This window comes from Vombatus ursinus, unplaced genomic scaffold (assembly GCF_900497805.2).
Source record: "Vombatus ursinus unplaced genomic scaffold, bare-nosed wombat genome assembly UNPS02014805.1, whole genome shotgun sequence".
Classification (NCBI taxonomy): Eukaryota; Metazoa; Chordata; class Mammalia; order Diprotodontia; family Vombatidae; genus Vombatus; species Vombatus ursinus.
This window is the reverse complement of record NW_020954583.1, coordinates 14,841,058-14,849,885: the sequence shown is the minus strand read 5'-3', so window position 1 is coordinate 14,849,885 and position 8,828 is coordinate 14,841,058. Positions and strand designations below refer to the sequence as shown.

At 35.1% G+C, this 8,828-nt stretch overlaps 1 pseudogene; it reads right to left on the bottom strand.

Moving 5' to 3' along the window:
• Nucleotides 1-4,828: 4,828 nt before the first annotated feature.
• On the bottom strand, nucleotides 4,829-5,441 carry LOC114051756 (annotated as a pseudogene).
• Nucleotides 5,442-8,828: the final 3,387 nt, after the last annotated feature.

Here is an 8,828-nt window from a genome sequence, read left to right as displayed (position 1 = left end):
GAATGGTTCTAGTACATCTTCCCCAACCCTTTAAATATTTAAAGATAGGTATCATAGGATTGTATATTTGGAGCTAAAAGGGGACTTAAAGCTGGAATTTATAATAATAACTAGCATTCTATTATATTTTGAGGTTTGCAAAGCAGCTAAAATAAGTTATTTCATTTGATCCTCAAAACCCAGTGGAGTAGGTGCTATTATCTCCATTTTAAAGATGAGAAAACTGAGGTAAGGATTCAGTGAATTGTCCAGGGTCACTCAGCTAGTAAGTATGAGGCACTATTTGAATGCATCTTTCTGATTCCAAGTCCAACACTCTTTCCACTATGACACCTATCTTTGCCACATCTATTGGCCACAGAGACCAACCAGTCTGACACTCTGATTTTACAGATGAAGAAACTGAGGCTGGAAGAGGTTGTGATAGGTCATACAGCCTGAATCTAAACTCAGATCTTCATATATTGATACTACAGATATTTCATATACATATATTTCTAGCTGTCACTAAGTCATCTCTTTCTCCCTCATGTTCCCCCAAGATCATCTCTTCTCTAGACTAAATATCCTTGATTCCTTCAAACAATTATTATTCTGTAACATCTCTATATAGGCCCAATAGAGGGCTGGGCCTTGAGTCAGGGAGACCCATGAGTTCAAATCTGGCCTCAAACACTTACTAGCTGTGTGACCCTGAGCAAGTCACTTAAACCTGTTTGCTTCAGTTTCCTCATCTGTAAAATGAGCTGGAGAAGGAAATGGCAAACCATTTCAATATTTCTGCCAAGAAAACTCCAAGTGGGGTCACAAAGAAACAACTAAACAACAACAACAACAACAACAACAACAACATCTCTATACCTTTCACCATCATGGTTGTTCTCCTTCTCTGCTCATAAATTTATTTCCTAAAATATGGTACCCAGAAATGAACACAACGCACTATTATTTCCCTATTCCTGGACAGTATTTTCCAATCAATGTGGCAGCTTTGGGGGCTTCCATATTGATTAGTATTCTTGCCTCATATGAGCTTGAAGTAAATTGAAACCCCTCAATCTTTTTCAGAGAAATAACTAGTGAGCCACACTGCCCATTTCTTGTATTTGTGCAGCTGAATTTTTTAATCCAAGTGTAAGATTTTAAATTTATCATATTAAATTATGTCTTATAATATTTAGTCAAATGTTCTATACTGTAAGGAAATTTCAAGATCCTGAATCTGTTATCTAACGTGTTAGCTATCTCTTCTAGATTAAATAATATGACACTATACCTTTATCAAGTCAATGATGAAAGTGCTAGGAAAAAGAATCAGAAGACCAAGTAGAGATTTCTGCATTGCTCCTCCCAGTTTAACATAATAATAATAATAACAACAACAATAAAAATAACAGCAAGATCAAAATCTATCATTTATATAGAGCTTTAAAGCTAGCAAAAATACTTTATATACATATCTCTTTGGATCTTGACAACAATCTTGGGAGGCAGAAGTTCTTTAATTGTCCTCTTTTTGCAAATAAGAAAATTGAGGCCAAGAGGTTAAGTGAATTGCCATAGCTAGCAAGGGTCTGAGGCAGGATTCAAACTCAGGTCCTCTTGACTCCAAGTCCAATATACCATCCTCTATACCACTCACCTAATTGACTCCCATTAGACCATTAATAATAATTTATATTTCTATAGCAACTTAAAGGTTTGAAAGTACTTTACATACTCATCTGTGGCTTCTATTAACCCTGTGAAATAGACTGTGTAAGTATTACTATTCCCATTTGAGGCATTTGAGCTGGTGGGGTAGTAGATAGAGAACTGGGCCTAAATTTAGGAAGACTTGAGTTCAACTCCTGTCTTACATGCTTACTAGCTATGTAATTCTGGGCAGGTCTCAACTTCTGCTTGCCTCAGTTTCCTCAACTCTAAAATGGGGATGAGAGGTTTTGTGCTATAACCTCCAGCTCTCCAATCGAAGAGGAGAGTAGACTGAAGGAGTTAGAAAAGTGTTGAGTACCCAGAGCTGAGTTAACAACATGATGGTGAGATTTCAGGTGATCAGCTTATCCTGGGTGGGACAAACCAAACAGCTGCAGATGGAACATGGACAGTTAGCAATTAATATTTCCATGTAAATGAGCCTCACAACTTTATATCCATTCCTAGTCTCTCTGTCAATTTCATTGTCTCATCACCAACTGTCTATCAGATTTTTTAAATGGATGTTCTATGGGCATCTCAATTTCCTCTATACGCATTGGTGATTCTATTCCATCCCATCTTCTGCAGCAGATTTCCCCCTCTATAATACATACTCTCACTATTCTTCAATCTCTCCATATCTAGTGGCTGCTTCACTGCTGCCTACACATATGTCCATCGTCTCCCTACCCTCATCCCCACACCTGACTTTATCCAACTGTCTCCACTAGCAAACTCTTTCCTCTCAGAAGCAGGACAGTCCTCTTTAGGTTTTGGTGACACAGATGGCTTCTGGTTCTCTTCTTACCTATCTAATTTCTTCTAATTTATTTTGCTGGATCTTCTCCAATCACATCTACTAATGGTGAGTGTCTCTCAAAGCTTTGACCAGGGCCCTCTTTCTTCTCTATACTATCTCACTTTATGATCTTATCACTCAGAATCCAACAATATGTTAACAAGAAATGCATTTAAAAATGAGAGATACACACAGAGTTAAAATGGAAGTTTGGAGTAGAATTTATTATGCTTCAGCTGATAAAAAAAAAAGGCAGGGGTACCAATTATGATGTCAGACAAAGTTATGGCTAAAATAGATTTAATCAAAAGAGATAAACAAGTAACTACGTTTTGATAAAAGGTTCCATAGACAATGAAGCAATATCAATAATGAACCTATATGTGCCAAATATTATAGCATCTAAATTTTTAGAAGAAAAGTTAAATAAATTACAGGTAGAGATGGATAGTAGTACTATAATGGTGGGGGACTTTAATATTTCCCTCTCAGAACTAGATATATCTAACCAAAGTATAAATTAAAAAGTCAAAGAAGTGAATAGAATTGTAAATAAGCTAAATATGTTAGATATCTGGAAAGAAGTGAATGGAAATAGAAAGGAACACACCTTTTTCTCAGTGGTTTATGGCACTTTTACAAAGATTGACAGCATATTGGGACATAAAAATTTTATAGTTAAAAGTAGAAATCTTAAAAATATACTTTCCAAATCATAATGCAATAAATTACATTTAATAAGGGACCACAGAAACATAGATTAAAAATTATTTGGAGATTAAACAAACTAATCTTAAAGAATGAGTGGGTTAAAGAACAAATCATAAAAATAATTAATAATTTCATTGAAGAGAATGAAAATAATGAGACAAAATATCAAAACCTGTAGGTTATAAAAGATTGAGGCATGGCATCTGCCTGAACAGAGGGAACAGAAGCACAGTTCAAGTTCAAAACCCAGAAGGGTTTATTGAGGAGTATAGCATATGCACAGGAAAGCAATAAACTTAGTCTGGGCTGCTTTGAAAATTAGGTTATAGGGAGTAGTATGTATGGTTTACAACAAAGGGAGGCAGGAGAATAGAAGGAGTGCAGAGTAGTTGGAATGAGGATGTTTGTGCAGGCTCTGTCCATTTGGGGCTAGTTCAGCAAAAGTGTTCCAGGTTCATCCAGTGATTGCCGCAAAGGATTACTGGCATGTCAGACATGAGCAACACTCATTCCACCTCCTGATTGGCTGATTCCAATGCCCAGGTTATTTCAGCCTCTCCTGGATAATAAGGGAGCTCAAGCAAATCAAAGTGACTAAAAAACTCATTATTCATTCCATTTCCACATAGCAAAAGCAGTGATCAGAAGAAAATTTATACCTTTAAAAAAGAGAAATAGCAGATCAATAAATTGGGTATGCAACTAAAAAAAAAACTACAAAAAGAACAAACTAAAAATCTTCAACTATACACTAAATTAGAAATCCTAAAAATTAAAGGTGAAATTAATAAAATTGAGTGTAAAAAAACTGTTGAATTAATAAGTAAAACTAAGAGTTGATTTTATGGGGAAAAAACAAATAAAAGAGATAGACAATTGGTTAATTTGATTTTTTGAAAAGAGAGAAGAAAACCAAATCACCAGTATTAAAAATGAAAAAGGGTGAATATATCTCACTAACAAAGATAAAATTAAAGCAATTATAAGGAGTTATTTTGCCCAATTATATCCCAATAAATTTAACAATTTAAATGAAATGGAAGAATATTTACAAAAATATAAATAACCCAGATTAACAGAAGGGGAAATAGAATGTCTAAATAGACCTATTTTAGAAAAAGGAATTGCATAGGCTATAAATGAGGTTTCTAAGAAAAAAGCACCAGGACCAGATGGATTTACATATGAATTTAACCAAACATTTAAAGATCAACTAATTCCAATAGGAAATAAATTATTTGAAATAATGGGCAAAGAAGGAATCCTACCAAACTCCTTTTATGAAACAAATATGATACTGATACCCAAACCAGGAAGAGTAAAAACAGAGAAAGAAAATTATAGATCAATTTCATTAATGAATATGGATGCAAACATCTAAAATAAAATACCAGCTTAAAGATTGTAATATATTACAAAGATTATACACTATGACCAAGAGGGATTTATACCAGAAATGCAGGGATGTATTAACATGAGAAAAACTGTAATTGATAATATCAAGAATAAAAGTTTAAAAAAAATCACATGATCATATCAATAGATGCAGAAAAAGCTTCTTTTTTTCATCATAAATGTTGTTTATTAAACATTGAAGTTTACAAATTAAACATGCATCAATTAGCTGTATCGATGTAGCTGGAGAGTATCGTGCCTTTTTCAAGAAGCAGGGCAAGACCGTCCAATAGTATGGTGGAATATCTGACCCCTTCCAAGACCCTGGCTCTTCCTGACAGCTGAGGTAAGCCCATGTAACTCTCTGTGTTTGTGCACTGGCTTGGTGATCCATTGAGTGTTGGGGTTTCATCTGATAGCTTCATGAAATGGGTCAATAAGAATAACCTCAAAGAATTTGTAGGTTGAATCTTCACCCACCCATTATGAGTTCAAGACTCTTAGGGCCTCACAATGGCGACCAGCATGTTCTTCTGCTAGACTGAAGGCTCCTGGCAAACTTCAGCTGAATGACACCATGATGCACAGATTTACCATAGGTTGCACTCTTGGGAACTGGACACTTCTGTCTACCACTGCAAACATGTATACGGTAGATGATATAACCTTGCTTGGCCTTGTATCCCAGCCTATGAGCTTTGTCGGGTCTGGTGGGCCATGAGGTTTGGTGCAGGGCAGACAGCTGATGGTTGTGCCAGCAGCACATGTGCAGGAGGAATCGCATGACATCCTACTGCTTCTTCTTCCATAGCTCCTTGATGTATTTGTAGGCCCCCATCCTGGATCACCCTTAGCCTGCCTGACGACTGCTGCCAACCAGAAAGGAGAAAAAGCTTTTGATAAAGTACAACATTCATGTCTATTAAGAACACTTGAAAGTAAAAGTTTAAATGAGTTTTTCCTTAAATTGATAAAAAGTATTTATCTGAAACTATCAGTATGCATTATTTGTAATGGGGATAAGCTAGAAGACTTCCCAGTAAGATCAGGTGTGAAATAAAAATGCCCATTGTCACCAATATAATTTAATTGGAAATCCTAACAATAGCAATAGGAGAAGAAAAAAAGAAATAGAAGGAATCAGAATAGGGAATGAGGTAATAAAACTACTAATTTTTGCAGATGATATGATGACATACTTGGAAAATCTCAAAGACTCAACTAAAAAGCTAGTTGAAACAATAATTTTAGCAAAGTAGCAGTATATAAAGCAAATCCACATAAATCGTCAGTATCACAAACAAAACCCTGCAAGAAGAGATAGTAAGAGATAGCACATTTAAAATAACTCTAGACAAGTATAAAGTACCTGGGAGTAAATCTGCCAAAGCAAACCCAGGAACTAAATAAATGGAATTATAAAAAAAAAAAAGCTTCTATGCAAATAAAATCAGATTTAAATAATTGGAAAAATGTTCATTGTTCATGGGTAAGCAAGGCTAATATAATAAAAATGACAATTTTACCTAACCTAATTTATATGTTCAATGCCATCCCAATTAAATTACAAAAAAAAAAAATTACTGCATTAGAAAAAGTAGTAACAAAATTAATTTGGAAGAACAAAAAGTTAAGAATATCAAAGAAAATAATGAAAAATGTAAAGGAAAGAAATTTAGCAGTACTAGATCTTAAACTGTATTATAAGGCTGTAATTAGCAAAACTATCTGATATTGGCTAAGAAATAGAAAGGTAGATCAATGGAATAGAGTAGACATGGAATTTACAGCATCACATAAAAATAACAACTTTGCATTTACCAAGTGTAAAGACTTAAGATTTGGGGATCAGAATTCATTATTTTGTAAAAAAAAAAATTGTTGGGAAAACTGGAAAGCAGTCTGACAGAAATTGGACATACACCATTTACCAAGATAAGGTCAAAATAGATACACGTCCTAGATATAAAGAGAAATATTACAAGAAAATTGGAAGAACACGAAATATTACTTATCACACTTATGAATAGTCAAATAATTTATGAGTCAGCTGTTGAGGTTTAGGGGTTCTGGGACCCCAAAATATCAAAAGCAAGAGACATGGGCCCTGCCAGAAAGAATTCTACCCAAGCCTTCTTTCAGTCAAAGACAAGGTTTATTAGAACATTCTTCGTATTGGAAGGAATCTAAGCATTTGCATTACTAATGAAAGCAGGCCAGCACCTTAATGGAGAAAAGATTAACCTTACCTACAAAAAGACTGTGGGAGGGATCTAGGAGTGGCCAAGTAGTTTGAGGTCACTGGAGGAGGAATCTAAGAGGATCTGGATGGGAGTGGCCAATAAGCTGGGTGAACAGACAGTCAGGGACCTGGACCACTTGGTGAAGGGAGAATGGTGTCTAGATAGGATTAAGGGTGGGAAGTGGCCAGAAGCAATTGGGAGGTAAAAGAATTGGGAGATTGGGCTAGCCACAATGAAAGGTCAGTTGAGTGGATTACAGCCTCAGGCAATCTCCAGAGATTTGGCCAGGTGGGAAAGTCCAGAGTTGTTCCTTTTTGGGGTCCAGATCCCAAAGACATGGTCTTTTCCTTTTATGGGTTCAGATCCCATCTCCATCAAAACAAGAGATAGAGAGCAGAGTGAGGTATAAAATGAATAGTTTTGGTTACATTAAATTAAAAGGGCTTTGTACAAACAAAACAAATGTAGCCAAGATCAGAAGGAAAGCTGAAAATGGAGGGGGGAGGAATTTTATAGACAATTTCTCAGATAAAAGTCTTATATCTCAAATATATAAAGAATGCTGTCAAATCTATAAGAATATGAGTCATTCCCCAATTGATAAGGAATATGAACTGGCAGTTTTCTGATGAAAAAAATCACAGCAATTTATAGTCATGGGAAAAAATGCTCTAAATCATAATTGATTAGAGAAATGCAAATAAAAAAACTTGAGATATCATTTTCTGCTATTAGACTGGCTAAAATGATAGAAAGGAAAAGTGACAAATGTTGGAGGGGATATGAAAAAACTGGGACACTAATTCATTGTTGGTAAAATTATGAACTGATTCAGCCATTTTGGAGAGCAATCTGGAATTATGGCCAAAGAGTTATTAAACTGTCTATATCCTTTGTCCCAGCAATACCATAACTAGGTCTACTTCCAAAGGTGATTAAGGAAAAAGGAAAAGAACCTATGTGTTCTAAAATGTTTATAGCAGTTCTCTTTATGGTGACAAAGAACTAGAAACTGGGGAAATGCCCATCAATTGGGGAATGACTGAACAAGTTGGAAATGATTGTGATAGAGTACTGCTATGCTGTAAGAAATGATGAGCTTAGTGATCTTAGAAAAACATGGATAGACTTGTACGAAATAATGAAAAGTCAAATGAGCAGAACCAAGAGAATATTGTATACAGTAACAGCAATATTGTTTTAAGAACATCTTTAAGTGAATAAGTCATTCTGACTATTATAAATACCCAAAATAACTACAAAGGAAGACACTAACTGCATCCAGAGAAAGAACTGATAAATAGAAGTATATATGGAATGATTTTATATATGTATGTATACCTATTTGTGTCTTAATGGCAGCCATCTCTAGGAAGGGGGAGGAGGAGGGAAGAAAAATAAATTTACATGATAATTTACTATATATTTAAAGGGAATAACAAGTTGCACATAAAAAAAATTAAGGATAGGGGGAAAAAATACTTATGCCTAGGGATGAGCTTTTTCTTTTCTTTAGTTCTGTTTCTAATCCACAGAAATATGTGTCCATTTATAAATATTGGGCAGACTTGTAGGAGAAGGCTGCTCTCATAATAAAAAACTAATAAAGACTAATCATTATGTAGATGATTCTCAGATATATTCATCTAGTTCTAACCTCTCTCCTAACCTCTAGTCTTATATCAGCAACTACCTATGGGACATCTCAAACTCAACTTGTCCAAAACTCATTATTTTTCTCCCTAACAACCAACCCTCTTTGATTACTGTTGAGGACACTAACACTCCCGGCATCACTCAGGCTTGCAACCTTTGAGTCATCTTCAATTACTTACTTGCACTCTTTCTACATATCCAATTTGCTGCCAAGTCTTCTTGTTTCTACCTTCACAACATCTCTCTGATAAGTATCTTTCTCTCTATTCAAGTAGTCACTACCCCAGGTCTGGATTATTCCAATAGTCTTCTGGCTATTGTCCTTA